Consider the following 19,802-nt stretch of genomic DNA (forward strand, 5'->3'; position numbering starts at 1 on the left):
CGGCACGTGGGATCTTCCCGGACCGGGGCACGAACCCGCGTCCCCCGCATCGGCAGGCGGACTCTCAACCACTGCGCCACCGGGGAAGCCCTAGATATGCATCTTAACCATCTAGGGTCAGTATCCTGTTTTTCTACATCCTGAATTCCCCTCAGGGCACAGGATGGGGGCCGCTGCTGTGGCTGATGGCTGATGGCTGGACGGCAGCAACATTTGTTGTTTACCAGAATGGCAGGCAACATTTTTTGTCTGCAGAAGAAAACCCATGTTGTGAATTCTTATCGGCTAGAAGTCCTGTGCGCTGCCTGAAGTGGGGACATCATTCTGCTTGGTTTCCACTGTTGCTGAGAGAGAATGAGGTCCAACTTCCTTCCTTAACCTGGCCATCAGGGTGTGTCACAATCTAGCCCCAGTCGACATGTTCAATTTGCCATCTTTTTCTTGTTCTCTCCGCTTTAGTCAAATTGCCTTAATGTTCTCCAAATAAACCTTGCTCTGTCTCCCCCATGTAGCTTTACTCACCTGGAATTCAGTCCTGCCTACCCTCCCTCCCTCCATCCCATTCTGTTTCAGGCACTAGATTAGGTGCTGGGAATAAAGAGATGAAATGACAGACTCCTTGCTTCTGGGGGAGATGAGTCTTACCAACAAACACACCCAGGAAGTAATGCCATTAAAACAACTGCCATTTCGGTACAGCCGACCCTCCTCTCCCTCCCAATCCTAAATTGTCTGAGCTGGAACAAACCATAGCCTGAAATAATCTTAATAACTGATGTTGGAGATTAGTGTCTTCATTCAGTCCTTCAGCTCTAAATCTCTTCCCTTCTTCTCTGCTGCTACAGGAATTACTGTCTTTTTATTGTCTCTTAGGTTCACTTGATAGCTAAGCAGGATCTTCATGTCTTTATTGTTGCCTTGAAGTGGTACTTAACTATTTGTGTGCTAATTTGTATTTTCCCCTCCCTGGAGTTGCAAGTGCCTTAGAGCAAAAACTTCTTGTTCTCCCTCTGGGGCCCCTGCAGTGTCTCACAGTTCCTTGAACATATTCTTCAGGTGTTCGAAGATCGTTTGTGGATTTTATGTGATGCAGTTTTCTCTGTAAGATAAAAGGTACAATTAGTTGCTTAATAAATTATGTATGATGTTGGCTAATTCAATTACCAGAATATGCACATAAACTTTCAGATTATTCACAGTGGAGGGATCTTGGAGTGAGTAAATGAATCTTAATGCTCCTCTTAGAGTCTTAAATCAGTGTTAAAAAGTTGGCTTTTAGTATCGCAGGACTGATTAATTATCTTTTCCAAAATAAGTACGTACACACGTACATACACACACATAATATTTATACTGTGCTGGATGTCGACTAAAATTTTTAAAGATTCATCAGATTTCATAAGACAATACTTAAACCCAGTCCCATGGATTTAAGTACTCCTTCTTTAGAATAAATGACCTGTTTCTGAGAATTTGGTCAGCTGTATGAATTTATCTCTAGTTCACAGCAATAGCTATAGGGAGGGAAAAATAAGAGACCCTCTGGTACCTCATACAAATAATTCTTCATTAGGCAGATGATCAAAGAGTAATACAATTTCCAAGTCAGTATTATCATTTTTATTTTCATTATAGCAAACAACAACTTCTAAGAACCAAACTGTAGTTGTGACAGATAATTTACCCCCAATTTTATGATTTTTGTTGTTCAATTCTGAGAAAGTGAGTTTTACTTTATTTCACCCTGGGGGATCCATTGATATTCTTGTAGTTCACCCACCTTCGGTTCTTTATTTCCGGCAGTTGGCTCTGTGGAAGCAGTGATCATGGAAGAGTAGAGAGATTTCTAGGCTTAAATACATGCTTTAGAGTTTCCATGAAGGAAAACATGGGCAGTGACTTCGAAACCTTGTCAGCATTTGCTCCCCACTCCACATACTCTTTTTCATTAAATGAAGGAGAAACTTAGGATAGTCACACTCCACTGTGGTGACACATTTTCCAATAACCAAGGAACAATTGAATGCAAGTGTTTGCAGTTGGAATTTTATGTACATACGGTGTAAGCCAGTCACTAAGAACGGAGGTTGTAGCAAGAATCTTGAGCAACAGGAAAAGCACTTTGGAATTTGTCATATTGTGTTTGCTGTGTCTTAGTCCTTTCAGCTTGGCTAACAAAAATACCATAGACTGAGTGTCTTACAAACAACAGTTTTGGAGGCCGGAAGTTCAAGATGAAGGCGCTGGCAGATTCACTGCTTGGTGAGGGGCTGCTTCCTTGTTCGTAGATGGCTGTCTGTCGCTGTGACCTCATAAGGCAGAGAGGGAGAGGCAGCTTTCATAAGGGCACTAATCCCATTCATGAGGGCTCCCCTCTCATGATCTAATCACCTCCCAAAGGCCACACCTCATAATACCATCACACTGGGTATTAGGATGTAACACATGACTTCTGGGTGGACACAAACATTTAGTCTATAGCAACATGCCACATGTGAACCAAGAAAGGTTTATCATCATCCCCCAGACCTTACATTTTGAGTTTCTCCAAGCCAGGAACCAAAAGGTTATTAACATTATTCATATTTACTTTAAGAACATATTGGATTTTTCCCAATTCAGTCGTCAAAGACAAAAGGCTGCAGTTGAGCTAAGGGCAGGGTGATAGCCACATGACACACTTGGGTATTTGGTTCCTGGGATGTTGTTTGGGATAGAATGGTACGTACTACTCTTGGGTTCCCTCAGCCCTTTCTCAATTCATCAAGCCCGACTTGTGAAAATTGAAGTATACTCACACACTGATACACATGCATACATGCATCAGACTGTCCTAACTTTCCCCAGGAGCTCTCCAGCCCTGCCATTAGGCTTCAGCCAGCTGTTTTCTTTTCTGGGAATGTCGCCCCACCTCTCTCCTGGTACCTTTGTTCTTAGTGACTCAAACTAAATTGGCATTAAACTTTCTGAAGTCTCTAAAAACATTTTTGGGGTGTTTCTAATTAAGAGTTTGGGAATTGGATGGGAGCTATCATTTTAAATCATTTAGTGCTTTTCCTCTAGAGAGGACTTGGAAGAGTATATACTTATTTCAGGATGAAGTAAAAAAAAAGACAGTCCAAGTTGAGTAATATAAATGAGAGGGAGCAGGAGAGAGGAGGGTACTGACTGCCACCAGCATTACTCAGATGTCAGTGGGTTTTATGTCATGTTATTTAATGTTTACCACCGACTGTTGGATAGAGGCTATAACAAGATGATTGCACAGGCAGCTAACTTTTTTGCTTAGGCTCCCTAGCTTGTGTTTGGTAAGATACTACTGCTTCTAGAATTGCAGGCAAAGATAAATGCCAGAGGTCATGATAATTCCATGTTCTCCAGTTCAGCTATTAAACAAATGAATAGATTGACTCAAGTACTGAAACATTTAACTGTGTAATGCTCAGATACAGGATGAATGACACATGGGTTTCCTGCAAAGGCAGGCACTTGTTTACCAGAAATGATCCTAGAAACACCAGAACACCCCTTCTAAAGAAAACAAACAACAGTAAAAAGCAAAAACCCATTATCAGTAGGGGAGATTAGTTCTGAGAATGGCTCTGCGACTCTTACATTGTGTTCCAAAGCCAGAAACCTAATTGCAAATTTCCTAAGTACAATCCCATTCATGTTTTTTATACTCTAGGAATGAGGTTTATTTTTGAATAGCTATTGGACTATGTTTCTCAAAGTTTTAAGTTGAAGACAAAATATATCCATTGTGCCAAAGGTAACAAAAAAGTCATGAAACAATAGTCACTGAAATGCGTTTTCATTGTTGTTATGTTTAGTCTATTATTTTCTATTTTGTTTTATGTTTTTTAAATGTTTGCTAGGATCCATCAGGATGACTTCATGACTATTACTGATTGTGATCCATAGTGTGAAAAACATTTCATTACATTCTTTGCTGTCCAATGTCACAAAGTTAGATATCCTCACTTTACTATCCCAGTATCTAGAACAATGCTCAAAAAAAATTTATTTAATGAAAAAATGAATACCCACTACAACAGTAAATCAGTGACTCAAGGGCAGACTTGAGGGGTAGGCATGAACAAAAGGAAGAATAGAAATAAAAGAAAGATACAAAGTTTGTTAGAAAGACTGGGGAGAGGGCAGAGGAAGGAGATCTTGCCTCAACGCAAGAAAGGTAGTATGCCTGCAGCTGTTTTATGGATATGGCACTCTGTGACATTTGGGGTTCTAGGATGCCCACACACTTTCCACTGTGATCAGAGTTAAGTTACAGTAATAAGTATTGCATGATCATTTCTTTTTATCTCCATAGTTCCATTCATTTTTGCATTAAAAATGCCCCATATTTAGTAACCTAAAGCAAAACCCATTATTAGTGGAGATGATACTTACTAATTCTCTGGGTGAGGCATTTGGACATGGCAAAGCAAGGATGATGGCTTGTCTCTGATGATGTCTGGAGTCTCATCTGGGAAGGCACAAATACCTGGGGGCTGGAATCATTTGGAAGCTTCTTCACTTACATGTCTGGCTCCTGGGCTGGGATGATGCAAAGGCAGAGCTCAGTTGGGACTGTACACTGGAGTGCCTACCTGTGGTCTTTCCATGTGGCTTGGGCTTCCTCACAGCATGGTGGCAATGTTCCTAGAAGCTCCCTGAGAGGGCATTTCCTGAGAGCCAATATTCCAGGAGAACCAAGCAGAAGCTGTATGGCTCTTTATGACCTAGCCTTGGAAGTTCTCTAGAATCTTCTGCTGTACTCTATTGCTGAAATTAGTCATAACCCTCCCCAGATTCAAGGGGAGAAGACATGGGCTCCTCCTCTCTATGGAAAGGATGGCAAACAACTTTGGGGCTTTTTAATTAAACCACCATATGCCATATCCCATTACCTTTCTTTTTCAGGAAAAAGCTGTTAGATAGAGTTACTATTTTCCAGAAGTTATCCAAAGATTAAACTTATCTTTTACTTTTGCTAGATTTCAACTTTTTAAGCTAAGAGGAAGAAGAAAGGGTAGTTAAAATAAATATAGAAGGAAGTTTACAGCATTAAAACAGAGCAGCAATGAGGTGATTTGCCACATTGATAAAAGATACAGGAGGAGGAGCAATTTATTGCTTCTTTTTCTTAAGGGTGGAGAGGGGAAGCTGGGTAAATTGAGCAAGTGTTCAGAGGAATTTAGAGGGAATTAGGCACCTTGATATTTACACCTTCTTTTGAGTATAATTCTTGGGGAAATGGGTTTACTTCCTTTGCCGTGTCTGAAGATTAAAGTTAAAAAATAAATGCTTTGTTACCATCAACTCCACTTGTAAACCAGTAACTGCTCTTCATTTATCAGACAGTCTTGTGCTTGGTACTGTGACTAAAGAGAAAGCTGAAAAATACCTGGTTTGTTACTTGCAGTCCTATCAAGTCTCTAGGGCTGGTGCAGGGCAGGTTAACCTTGGTTATCAAGTACCTTCTTCAATCACTTCTCACTCTTATAGGGGGAAAAATACAAAAAATTATAAAATAACTTTAAAAATGATTCATTGTGATCTTATCTAAGCTTTTCCATTTCATTTAGAGATGAGTAGGAAGGGATGGTTCCTCCTCTATTCTTATATTTTAAATGTATTTCTTCTCTTTTCTCATTGTTAGTCTGCTCCCTATTGTTTATTTTTAATTCTCCTCTGACCCTTTTTCTTCCTGCTGGCCCCTTCCTTCCTTCCTTCTTTCCTTTCTGTTAGTGTGTAACTTTATTTTTCTTTCACTCCATCTTTCCTCACTACCATCTCCTTTTTTAGGTTATTAGCCATCTTTTTAAAAATTTCTCTTCCTAGTCTCTGTTCATCTACTTTTCTTTCTTTCCTCTCTGTTCAGCTGCCCTCTCTCTTGAAACTTTAGACTTGCAAGCACTGTAGTTAGGTTTAGATTTTTAGGTATAAAAAAATAGTGAGGTGCCACTTGACTAATATAATGCAACTTACATAAAACTTTCCTTTTTTCAGTATCCGCTACTCCTAAGCAAACAGATATGAAATCTCAAGTTTCATTAAAAAATTTACATAAACAGATAAGCACATTGGAGACATATTAGAAGTAAAAAAAAGAGTAAAAATTGTTTTAATTGTCAGAATCCTAGTGCTCAGAGAAAACCACTGACGTTTTAGTATATACACTTCAAACTTTGAGTCTGAATTTGTTTTGTAAAATGTGATCATAGCATACACATTCTTTCATAACTTGCATTTTAACTTAATACATAGCAGGCATCTTAACATGTTAGTGTACTCTGCCTACTTCACTATGTAATGAAGATTAAATTGGATAATGCTGGCAAAACACTTTGCCAGGCGCTTAGCCCATGGTCATCCCTCAGTGAGTCATATTTCCTATTTGTTCGTCAAACTTAATGGCTGAGAAGTATTGAACTCAGTTTCTAAGTCAGTTCTTTTTGTTCTGATTTTTAGATTGTTTGCTTTTTTCTTTCTTCCTCTTTCTCTCTCTCTCTCTTTTCTTTAAATAACACTAAAGTGTCCATTCCTTAAACTGAGTCTTTGTGTAATTCCTTAACCATTTCCTTCCAAAATATCAATAGAAGTTGAATGAAGAGTCAAACTGGGTCATCCTGACTTATTCAGCCACTGCTTACTGAGGACCCCCTGGGTGCCAGGTGCTTTCATGAGTGATTTCATTTAAGCATTTAGGGCTCACAGAGGTCTTGGGGGGTTTTGGAGTCTAGGTCACACAACTGTGAGTGTCATCTTTGGAACTGAAACTGAGATCTTCTATATTATTGTGAAGAACGTTCCATTTCAGGGGATTTTAGGGATGGTTCATGAATTGCAGAAGTATTTGATTTATCTGGCCTTTTAAGTGGTTATTTTGAACTGTTTCAACATGAATAAAAAATCAACATAAACTGTAGTAATAGCTTTATTTTTATTAACTTAAGCTGTTGGGTTAAGTTGATTTTAGGTGGACCTCAACATGAAGCATTTTATTTCCTTCATCCTTGAGCATACATTTACACTTCTTATAAACGTGTCATTCACTGGGAAGATTGGAATGTTTTATTTTAAATCAGGCATGAATCTACCCACTCGAGTAAAATCATCTAAGTAAGTTTACCTGTGCCACACCTGAGTGCCTGGTTCATGTACAGTCAGGGCTAGTTCAGGCTTCTCGGCTTGGCCGCATGTCAGGTGTCCAGTAACAGGGGAAGACCCAATTTTATTCCTTTATGTAAGTTTGGGGTGCTTTTTTGCCTGACTTCCAGTATTTATTATGAGGAATGAGAGTTGAGGTTAGATGTTAGTCATACAGATCTGAAAGAAAAAAAGGCCCTATTGTTCCCTTTCCAAGCATCTGGAGAAACTCCTGAGATTTAAAGGTTACCATTGACAACTACATATCTGGCTATGGTAGGCAGAATTCTAAGGTGGCCCCCAAGATTCCCATCCCCTACTGTTGCATGCCCCATACAAATCCTTCCTCTTGAGTGTGCTCTGGACCTGTGAATCTGAAGGGATGTCACTCAGGTGATTACATCACAGTTTGTCAAAGGGATTTGCAGATACAGTTAAGGTCCAGAATCACTTGACTTTGGATTGGCTTTGGGTTCATCAAAAGGGAGATTAGCCTTGTGCACCTGACTTAATCAGATGGGCCCTTTAAAGAAGGTGAAGCATTAAAGCGATGCTCTCCTGTTGGTCTCAGAAGGTGGAAATTGCCAGGTTGTGGAGAAGGCTACAGGGTAAGGACCTGAGAGCAACCTCTGGGAGTTGAGCGTGATCCCTGGTCAACAGCTGGTGAGGAAATGGGAGGAAGTGGGAAGAAGTGGGATCTCAGTCAAACAACCACAGGAAACCAATTAAGTAGCAACTGGAATGAACTTGGAAGTGGCCTCTGAGTTCCAAATAAGGATGCAGCCATCTGACACCTTGATTTCAGCCCTGTGTGACCCCGAGCAGAGGACCCAGTTAAAATGTGCCACCCTCCTGATCCCATAGAAACTGTGACATCTTATATTTGTTTAAGCTTCTAAGGTTTTGGTCATTTGTTTTGTAACAATAGAAAATGAGCACATTGTGTGAATGTATCCAGATTTTCTCTACGTTGAATAGGATAACAGAAGACAAAAGCAAATTGAATGTGGAAGCTTGTTATATTATTGTAATGATCATCCATAATGCCAGATATTAAATTTTTATGTTAATAAAAAAACCTCATTATTCCTGCTGATTACCTTAAAAAATATACATTTACAAACCTAAGCTCATAAAACATGTTAATATTAGTACAATACCTCTTTGTCTATTTTAGGTTCTGAGGGATTTTTTTCCCTTTCTAGAACAAAAAGATTCCATTATTTGAAAACCACTGGCTTGACTAATAGGCACTTTTTAAAAAGACTGCATTTTGGTTGTTTTAAGAATGTAACTGTTGGCAGGGAAAAGAAGAGCGGGATTGTGCAAGGCTAATTTATAGTCAGCACATTGTTTTTAAATATATGTTTATCTTTAATTGTTCCTTCATTACAGAGTAATGCATAGATGTAAGAAATCCAGCCACTACTTTTGATTTAGACAGATGAGTTTCGCACTAGTGATTGTTTTTAAATCAGAAGTCATTTAAATGGTAATTTAAAACTTCTAAAGCATGCAATATTTCAGACATCTCAAAAAGTACAGAAAATGATATAACTGATACCCGTACACCCAATCATCTAGATGTTAGCAGAGGTTAACATTTTGCCTACTGCTTCAGGTTTTCCTTTTTAGAAAAGTGCAAATCCAGCTGCAACGCTATTCTATCATTTCTCCTGTCTCTCCTCCTATTCCTCCCTCCCCAGAGGTAAATACTAGCCTGAAATGGATGTATATTATTCTCATGAATGTTTTGTAGATTTTCTACATATGTATGTATTCATGAATAATATAGAGAATTGTTTTATACTTTAAAATTTAAATGATTGGTATCATACTGAAGGTAACATTTTGCAATTTAACTTTTTCACTCAGTTATATTTTTGAGATAAATAATGAATAATGTCCCATGGCATGAATAAAGCACAGTTGATTTATCCTTTTTTTCTGCTGATAAGCAGTTGTTTCCCCACTTTTGGTATCACAAATAGTACTGTCATGAATATTCTTGTTCATGTATTCATGTGATTCCATTTGAATGTTTCTCTAGAATAGGAAGTAGGAAGCTGTTGGGTTGAATCTTTAACTTTACCAGGAGTTGCCAAACTGCTCTCCAGAGCGGTTCTGCTAGCCTGGTGCCACCCACAAAGTAGAGTTTCCTCTTCTCTTCTTTTCACCCTGTGTTTGTTGTCAGAGTCAACAATGCTAATGCTAGCCAACTGGATGCGGGGGTGGGGGGCATGCGACTTCTTGTGGCTTTAATGTGTATTTCCTTAATTGCTGAGGCTGAGCCTATTTCCTATGTTTGTTATGCTTCAGATTTCCCTTCTATAAACTGCCTGTACAGTCTTTGTCCAGTAGTGGGAGGGGAGTGTTTTATTCTCGTTGATTTCTAGGAGTTCTTTATAGGATATGGACAATTGTTTTTTATCTAGCTCCCCCTAGTCCACTAGTCCATAACTGTTTAATTTTCTATGGTGTCTCTCGTCAAACAGAAGTTAATAAGACCATTTTAATATGATTAGATTGATCACTTTTCCCTTTATTGCTTGGGCTACTTATGTTTTGTTTAAAAGCACTTCCACTAATCATGTATTATAAAGGTATTCTCTTTTATTTTCCTTCAGAAGTTAGAGTCTTGATTTTCATATAGATCATGAATCCATTTTGAAAGAGAGAGAGAGAGAGAGGGAGACAGAATGTGTGTGTGTTTGTGTGTGTGTGTGTGTGTGTGTGTGTGTGCGCGCGCGCATGTTTCTATTAGGTAGGGATCTAATTTTATCTTTTTCCTCCTAGCACCTTTTATTGACTAATTCATTACCCATCTTCCCACCCCCATGATTTACTTCGTCACCTCTGTAGTGAGTCAAGTTTCCGTGATTATAGGCATCTCAGTGGCTTTTCTGTTTTGTTCCTTACCATACAGCTTTGAGCACTTAGAACTCAGTAACAAGACTTGATGTTTAGTGGGATGAATCTGTCTTCTTTTCCTTTATCAAAATCACCCTGCGTAGTGTAAGTCTTTTACTTTGCCAAATGAATTTTAGCATCAGTTTGTCAAATCCTGTAAAAATTTTGATTAAAATGGAATTAACTTATGGATTAATTTTGGAGGGAAATTGCTTTCATTAGCATATTGTTTATCTCATCCACGAAAACAATATATTTTTCCATTTATTAGAATGTTCCTTAAACTTTTTCAACAAAATCATAATTTTTACCTCAAAGTTCTTATATATATTTAGTAATATATGTGCCTAGGTACCTCATAATTTTGTATCTATCATAAATCATATCTGTTTTTAAGCACTTCCACTCTTTATGACTATTTGTGTACGATTTATGGAGTGTTTGCTGTGTACAAGGCTTTCTGGTGAGCTTGATTTCTGCAAATACACCGAGATGTATTTATCAGTGTATTTCCTGTTTTTTATTATTAACAAAATTAAATATCAGAGAGATTAAGTAACCTGATGATTACATATGATTAACTGTACAGCCTAGATTTTAACTCAGTTTTATCTAAATCTTTTATCTAAATCTTTACCTTTTGCTAAAAGCCTTTTCTTTTAAATCAGCTATAATGTTTCTCTGATGTATGTCATCTTGTTTCACAGTATGTTTTTATAGTAAAAAACCAAAATCTCATTACAGAGTCTCTATGTGAAAAAGGCATTTATTTCACCAAGTAGAAGTCCCTTCATACCAGTTAGTTAATTCATCTGGATAGACACGTTTATGGCAGAGAATAAGTCTATAAAATAAATGTTTCTCTGGCTGTTATTTTTGGATCAACTCTTAAGGAAAACACCTGTCCTAATTGACTTAGTGTGTTCTTTTTCTTGCTCACTACTTCACTTGTGCTTAGAGGAATTTAGGGTGAGTCCTCCCGACAAGACAGACAACTTCTAGAGGCAAGGCCTGGATGTCCAAGTGCAGGGTGAATGCTCCAGTGAAAAAAAAGTAGAAAAGCTAAGATGTAGATGAGCTTTTTAATACATTTAAAGTTTTTTTAAATTGAGGTATAATTGACACAACATTATGTTAATTTCAGGTGTACAGCATAATGATTCAGCATCATGTATATTGTGAAGTGATCACCACAATAAGTCTGGTTAACACCCCTTACCATATGTAGTTAACAATTTTTTTCTTAGCAACTTTCAAATATGCAATACAGTATTATTAACTGTAGTCACCGTGCTGTACATGACATTCTCATAACTTATTTACTTTATAACTGGAAATTTGTACCTTTGACTCCATTCACCCATTTTTCCGACCCCATACTCCCCGCCTCTGGCAACCACCAATCTAATCTGTTCTCTGCATCTATGAACTAGAGTTTGGTTTGCTTTTTGTGTGTGTGTGTGAAGATTCCACATATGAGTGAGATATACAGTATTTATCTTTGACTTATTTCACTTAGCATAATATCCTTAGGGTCCATCCATATTGTAGCTAATGACAGGATTTCCTTTTTCTCATGGCTGAATGATATTTCATTGTATATATGTATACGACATTTTCTTTATCCATTCATTCATCAGTGGGCACTTAGGTTGTTTCCATATCCAGGCTATTATGAATAATGATGCAGTAAACATGGAGGTGCATATATCTTTTCAAGTCAGTGGTTTCATTTTCTTTGGATAAATACTCAGAAGTGGGATTGTGGGATCATATGGTAGTTCTATTTTTAATTTTTTGAGGACCCTTCATACTATTTTCCATAGTGGCTGCACCAATTTACATTCCCACCAGCAGTACACAAGGGTTCCCTTTTCTCCACATCTTTGCAAACACTTGTTATTATTTTATCTTGTTGATGATAGCCAATGAAAACAGGTGTGAGGCAACACCTCATTGTGGTTTTAATTTGCATTTCCCTCATGATTAGGGTTGTTGAGCATCTTTTCATGTACCTCTTGGCCATTTTCCTTTGGAAGAAAATGTCTAATCAGTTCCTCTGCCCATTTATTTTTCATCAGATTGTTTTTTTTGCTATTGACTTGTTAAGAGTTCTTCATATATTTTGGAGTTCTTCATATATTTTGGATATTAACCCCTTCTCAGATACATGATTTGTAAATCATTTGTAAATTATTTTTTGCCATTCAGTATGTTGCTTTTTCATTTTGTTGATGGTTTCCTTTGCTGTGCAGAAGCTTTTTAATTTGATATAGTCCCACTTGTTTATTTTTTTATTTTTGTTGCCTTTGCTTTTAGTGTCAAATCTAAAAAGTCCAAGACCCATGTCAAGAAGCTTACCGCCTATGTTTTCTTCTAGAATTTTTATGCTAATACTTTCAAAGTTTTGACTGTTTAATTCCCTCCTCTTTCATTTATCATCCATACTGACTTCTCTGCAGAAGTCTAGTTAAACTCTAATTTTTCTCCTAGTGCAAGAAGGAAGAAGAGATAGGATAGAAGGGAGGAGCCTGTAGCGGGATTCAAGCTAAAGCCCATTTGTTCTCTAGGGTGTCCTGTTGGGTACTTTCACTTCCAACACTGAGGCCAGTCCTGCTTTTCTAAGGCGTCTATCTGGCCTCTTCTCATCACTGGGCCCTTCCTCTTAGGGCTGAAACAGGTGAGTTTCTGGGAGTGGTTCTGGATGGTTTTGTGAGCGTCAGAGCTCAGTTGTAGATGTCTGGGGCTGTTTGTAACTCTGCTTCTGTGCTAGAGCAGCCTGATGCTGTGGCTTAGGTGAACAATATGGTGGAATTTGGTTCACTTCCATTCAGGACATTATTGAGGACACAAGGATTGATAGTGGGGCATGAGCAATTATATCTCAGTTATCCCTTTTTAAAAAATGTTTAATGATACACGTGCCTCCTAGTAGGCCTGAAATAAATAGCCACTGGTTGACTGAAGATTGTAGACTAGGGAAGGAAAGGAAAGATGGTCTGAGATTTATCTGAATTGGGGGAGGAAGAAAGGGACAGCATTTCTGTCTTTGAAGACGTAAGTGGCCAGTTAGATTTAGTTTACAGATATATTCTGACTATTGCTTCAGGTCCTATTACAATTAAAATGTCCATTCCATTCATTCAAAAAGTATGTATTGAGCATGTTTTACATACAAGGCACTGTTTTTGACGCTAGTGATGATCAAAACCTGAAGATGCCCACTCCTCTCGTGTATATGTTCTCATGGGTGTGGGTGGAGACTTTAAAAAAATGAACAAGGTATTTTCAGATTGGAGTAAGTGCTCTGAAGGAAATAAATGGGGTAACATTAACACGATAAAGATTTGGGGGCAGAGTGTGGTAGGCAGGCATTGCTGTTGAGCTTAGTCTGCCAGGCCAGCCATGTAATTTAGGTTCAAGAATGGGTCAGAAATACGACTTGACTTGGTTTAAATTTCCAAATAACCAGATATGGATGAAATAAGGCTACAGGAGAGTGGGCATGGTTTCCAGAATTGGGGGCTTCTTCCTCCAATTACGTGCACCCCAAGAAACGAACTTATACTCCTGCTCTAAGGCTGCAATTCTGCTGTCAGGGTTTGTATTACCCAAGGTTAATGTCTGGGTTCTGGGTCTTCACGTTGGGATTGTGCCAGCTCTGGGTCAATCTGCGTCTCTCTGCAAGGCCCCAGATGTCCATCTGTGGCCAAGATTGCTGTAAGGCATCAGGGAGTGTCCTTCTAAAGAGGTGACATTTGTGCCAAGACTTGAGAGTCACAAGGAGGCAGATCACAGCATTGCAGGAAAAGGCACAGCCAGTACAGAAGCCTTGAAGCACGAAGGGCTTGGTGTCATAAGGAACAAAAGGGAACAGGATAGTGGGCTGGGGAGTGGGGGAGTATCAGATATGATTGTTAGAGGTTGGCCAGGGCCACATCGGGAGTTTTTTAAACCATTGTAGGAATAGGGGTTTTCTTCTAAGTACAGTGGAAAGCCACTGTTTTAACCCAGGCTCCGTGAACTTGTGTAGGAAGAAAGTTACAACTGTATGAAAATAAAAATTTTGCATTATTTCAATGATGAATGTAGACAACCAGCCATGATAGTATAAACGGTATCTGTATTGATGTTACCGGTAGAAATCATAGATATTTCCGCTTATTACTCTTATTGCAGTGATCTCAAAATGTCATTTATGATCATTACACTAATTAGAAATTACGGTAGTTATTAGCACTTATAATGTATCTTGTTATTTAATGCATTAATAAAGGCACCAGTGAACTATAGCCTGTGGACCAAATCCAGGCTGCCACCTGGTTTTGTAAATAAAGTTTATTGGAATACAGCCTTGCCCATTCATTTATGTATCATAGTTGCAACAGAAAATTTCTTTCCCTGCAATGCCTAAACTACTTAGTATCTGACTGACTCTTTCTGGAAAAAGTTTGCTGGTACCTGTACTGATAAAGCAGCATATATATTACTATGGTACAATTTAAAAATTTGGGTAACTGTTGGTTTCTTTGCAAGCTCAGGAGTTTTATTTTATGCATTTGAAAACGTTATTTATAAAAGTGACCCATAGGCTTCACCAGACGGCCAAAACATCCATGACCAGGGGGCAAAAAGAAAGGAAAAAGAATCCCTGCCCTGCAGTGTTCCAGGCAGGGAGACAAAATGGCTTGACCTGTATTTCCTCTGCCTTCCCCCTTCTTGATCTGGCAGATTTTTCATGTTTTCAGTACCCAGTACCTAAGCTGCCTCTTCTTTATGGATGATGTTTTGAGTCCTTCCCATGTGCCAGGCAGGGTCTTTATTAGGACTGTCTAATTTAATGCCCATGACAACACCATATGGTCTAGGTGTGACGGTCTTCATGCAGCAGTGAGGGAGGCTCAGAGGTGTTGTCAAGCCCATGTATTAATTTACCGAATGTTCACTGAGCACCTGCTATATGCCAGGCTCTGTGCCAAATGCCCGGGTGACAAAGCTGTCCATGATGATGCCAAGGTTTGAATCAGGCCCGTCTGATGCCAGTGTTGGGGAGGCTCACATCACAGCAGGTGATGTTCAGGATGACAGGTGACGCCACACTGTCTCTTTGAAGCCAGCCAGCAAGCAGCCAGCAAGCTCGGTCACTCTTCCTTCTCTTATGTTTCCATCCCACTTTGCTCCATAGCTCTCCTCCGCTCTAAAGGTTTATTATGTCTCGTTCTCACTCCTTAGTCTGTTGTTTGCATCGGCTTTGCCTAGAATAGACCATGGAGTTGGTATTTTCCCAGCTGTAGCAGCAACCTTAGTGATCCCTGCCAATGCCACTGGAATGGCCCTTCAAAATCTTTCTTTTTTGCAAGCATGAGCTTCTTTCCTGTAAGTGCAGCTCTCTTCTCCAGCACTTTGTGGATTTCTAAGACCACAGGCTCTAATTTGCCCATCGCAACCCAGGTTTAAACATTTTCACATGTCATTTGGTTGGGGGGTAGGTTAAAATTGATAGCAGGAGGGCCTGGCAATCAAGTCTCTATCTCAAATGAATAAAAAGATGGGACTGTAGGGCAAGGCCTGGTCGACGTGGTTCACCCCAGCTTGGGCAAGTCCTTCTGTACAAAACCAGGGAGGTTGCTTTCTCCCCTAGAAACATAGCCAATGTGCGTTCGCTGGGTTGGGCAAATACAGTATCAGGCATTTTTCTTAATTTCTTTTCTTTTTTCACATGTTGCAAGTGAAGAGCATTGTTCACCTGATTATCTACCTGGGCACCAGCATTTTATCAGTATATAGACACATATTCCATCAATTTGAACTCATACTGCAATACTGTTTTGCAACCTACATTTTTCACTTGCTAACTAAAAAAATAATGCAGGAGGCTGCAAATAAGAAAAGAGTTTATTTGGGGTCTTAAGAATTGCAATTTGGAAGACACCGGTTGGGGTAACCCTGAAAGAGTGTTCTGGAAGAGAAAGTGTCAGGGGCTTATAAAGACAAAAAGCCACCAGGTTGTTAAAAAGTTGCCTGGGGTGAGAACTGTGGTTGACTCTGACGTGAATCAGAAAATATTTGTCCTTAAGGAACCACAAGTTGTTTTAGGATAGGGGTCCAATAAGTCGATAGACCATCACAAGTTATTTTAGGATAAGGGTCCAATAAGTATCTTGAATTTCTGGCAGGTGTTCTGGATCCCTTCATCAGGTCAAAAGGTCAGATTCCATCCAGTCTGACATGTGCATAGGTCACACTTCCTTAAAGGCCCCCAGCTTCATTTTAGAGAGCTCTCTTTGCAATACAGACTCCATTTTTATTTTCCTTTCACATACTTCACAATAGTGTGACATGTTCTCATATTATTAAACACTCTTTCATACCAACACTTTAATGGCTATATTATGTATCATTGGCCTGCTTTACCATTTTTATTTAAATTTTCCTTCATATTAAGTGACATTTGGAAGATTTGGTGTATCAGTCAGGATTCAGTCAGGATACAGTTCAAATATCATTATTTGAACTGAGGAAATTTAATTTAAACATCAGTAACTAGTGGAATCTGTTAACTGCGAGCAAAGGGGTAGAAAAGGACTCTGGTGGGTCCCCAGAAGGAGCAGTTATAGCAAAGTAGCTGTGGCCTCTAGTCTGAGGAGGAGAGGACAGTTTAAGAACTAAAGACCCCCCAGGGAGCATGGCCCCCTTCCCCAGGGCTCTTCAAAGAGAGCGTGGCGGGCTTCCCTGGTGGCGCAGTGGTTGAGAGTCCGCCTGCTGATGCAGGGGACACGGGTTCGAGCCCCAGTCCGGGAAGATCCTACATGCCGCGGAGCGGCTGGGCCCGTGAGCCATGGCCGCTGGGCCTGCGCGTCCGGAGCCTGTGCTCTGCAACGGGAGAGGCCACAACAGTGAGAGGCCCGTGTACCGCAAAAAAAAAAAAAGAGCATGGCTACCACAGAGGCATCACCACAGTGATGAAGGATGCAGGCCTGTGCTGAACTATGGGAGTGTGTCTTGCTGGAAGGTTGAGTAAGCAGAGCTGCTTGGAAGTGGCTTCTGGTAGGAGTAGGGCCTGAGTGTGGATCAGACCTGTGGACTTCTACATTTACTACTACTACTACTACTACTACTACTACTACAATGGTGGCTCAATAGAAAACTGCCTTTCTCTGACCAGGCAGGACCATTCCAGCGCTCTCTTTTGGTGAAGCTTAACATTCTCCTACGATGGCAAATGGGAAATGCTTGCAGGTTCCAGCTCCAATATACAAAGTGAGGCCAAGAATGTTGGATTTAGGGTTGAGAGACAATAAATGAACAACTGAAACACGGGCTTGCTTTTAGTTGTATTTCTCTGTTATAAACAATGTTTCAGTGGACATCTTTTGTAAAATGCCTGCCTCTCTGATGTTTCCAAAGGAAAAATTCATAAAATTTGATTTTGATTTTTAAGGCTTTTCTTAAACATTACAAAATAACCCATGAAAAATGTGTCTCTATTTACTGTCCTTCAAGTTATGTGTGGGAGGAAAGGCACATATTTTTGTCATAGAACTTATTACTTACTAGCTTTTCGGTTCTTGGGTTTATCTATTGGATTGTTAACTTGGAGACTGGAGGTGCTCCGAGCCAGGAGTCCTTTGGTTGGAGCCTGGGGTCTAGCTTAGTAAGTGCCAAGCCCTGCAGTGATGAAGGCAGCTGTGTGTTGTTGGAACTCTCCACCACCTTGCCCCCAATCTCCTTAACTTACTCCCTTCCATTCTAATTCACTGCTGCTGACAGATTTATTTCTCTGAAACATCCCCTTGGGCATAATGCTCAAAAGCCTTAAATGTTTCCTCTTTGTTTATTGTATTGAGAATAAAAGAGAAGCAAAGAGAATTGACCTTGGGTGCTGGGCCCCTTGCTTCCATTCTTTTGATGAGGAAACTAAAGCCAATGGACTTGCCCAAGGTCACATGGGAAGTCATTTGGTCCAGGCTCAACCTGGAGCTTCCTTCCTTCCAGTTCACTGCGCTTTCCAGGCTCCCAGACCCCTGCTGGTCAATTGTCCTCACCACCTTGTTGTTCTCCCAGCACAGCACCTGTAGTGAAAGAGAGTCTATGAATACACATCCTCATCCTTTGACACTCATACTGTGTCTTTGCTGGTGCTTATCCCACCATCTGTATCGCCAAAAGGATCCCCCTCACCTTCTGTGCTCAGGGACTGGCTACTCTGACTTCAAGGTGGATTGCATCTAAATAGTGACCTGCCATTACTTTTTTTTTTTTTTTTTTTTTTTTTTGCGCCACACCATGTGGCATGTGGGATCTTAGTTCCCCAACCGGGGATTGAACCCACGCCCCCGGCAGTGGAAGCGTGGCGTCTTAACCACTGGACTGCCAGGGAAGTCCTATTACTTTTTAACAGATTGGACTCAGTCAGTTCTTATCCTAGGATGTTAGAGGGACACAGACATGGATTGGGTTCTACCCTGAGCTTTTGGTCCTGGGGCCTGGACACCAGGTGAAGGCAGGTATGTGCTCACTCCTGCCATATGAAAGTGGCTGGGGAAACAAGCATCTTCCCTGACTTTCTAAAAGGGTGCCTCCGTTTAAGCAGCAGTGAACATCTAATAGTGCCTGTTGCTTTAAGATAAGCATGTTCTTCTCCAGAAAAACACTGTTCTTTTTCTCTGTCTCCTACAAACAGTTGATTAAAATGCTAAGGGGGACAGGCATTCTCCTGCTGTTCCTCCCCTTGGGCTCACCACACCCCATAGACTCCCTGGGCTCCTGCAGGCTGTCTACCTGCTTCTCTCCACTCCTTCCACCCAGGTCTTATTACAGGTAGAAAGAGAGCAAAGCGTTCCCGTCTGTGTTTACACAGCACAAATAAGTAGTTAACAGAATCTTACTTAACACCTGTCTTGTCTGTCTTCTCTTGGTTTGGGGAATTGTGTAAATGGTACATGGGTGCTGTGAAAAGTAAAATGATTAAAGAAACACAATAACTGAGAATAGAACCTAGCTAGAGGCTTGAAGAAAGAGTGGAACAGAAGTCAAATGAAGATCCTTCAAATCCACGGGTGGTGATGAGCTGCTAAAGCCATACGGGGCTGAGGAGTCGGGGGAGGAACATGGTCCCTGATGGTAAGGACCCCTGAGGGAAGGCTGAAATATTAGTTATGGAAAATGTACGTTTAGAATAGTTTGTCACCCTTTCTTCCTTATCCTTTTTCCCCACCTCACCTCTCAGCCTTTTTTTCCTGGCTTTTGCGGGTTCAGATTTATTTTAGGGTATTTCTATCCTCCTCCTCAAATGTTAGACCTGTAGTCCTCCATCTAGAGGCATTGCTCTGTAACCTAGCAACCGGCATGTCATATGCGGTCCTCACTTATTTCCTTCAGCCCAGAGATCTGAAGATCATGCAAATGGACACATAAAGGATGGAAAGGATCAGGTCTACATGCAAAATCAGTCTTTGTGATGATTGAGCAATGGATGGGAAAAACAGCCTTATTTCCTAGTAATACATCCAAAGTAAGGGCCATATCACATCAGGAGAGAGAGACAGTGATAGACAAAGACAGAGCAAGGAGGAGAAGATAGACAAAGGCAGAGCAAGGAGGAGAAGAAGGAGCCAAAGAAAAGATCCTGGAGCTTCCTGGACTTGTGGGGTTGTAAGTGCCCCCTCCCCCTCCCCTCCCCATCCCCTCCCTCTCCCCCTCCCCCTCCCTCTCCCCCTCCCCCTCCCTCTCCCCCT

At 40.3% G+C, this 19,802-nt stretch overlaps 1 protein-coding gene across 13 annotated transcripts in view; it reads left to right on the forward strand.

Moving 5' to 3' along the window:
• The window catches only part of ELMO1 (engulfment and cell motility 1), a 557,053-nt gene that overhangs the window by 137,187 nt on the left and 400,064 nt on the right, over positions 1-19,802 (forward strand). Inside the window, exon 1 of one of the 13 annotated variants that reach the window (XM_028489886.2) lies at positions 12,655-12,745. The exons of the other annotated variants lie outside the window; for them this stretch is intronic. The gene's annotated coding sequence lies outside the window, so the exon portion shown is untranslated. Of the gene's footprint in view, positions 1-12,654; positions 12,746-19,802 lie in introns of those variants that run through there. 13 annotated transcript variants of the gene reach the window in all.

Source organism: Physeter macrocephalus, chromosome 5 (assembly GCF_002837175.3).
Source record: "Physeter macrocephalus isolate SW-GA chromosome 5, ASM283717v5, whole genome shotgun sequence".
Classification (NCBI taxonomy): Eukaryota; Metazoa; Chordata; class Mammalia; order Artiodactyla; family Physeteridae; genus Physeter; species Physeter macrocephalus.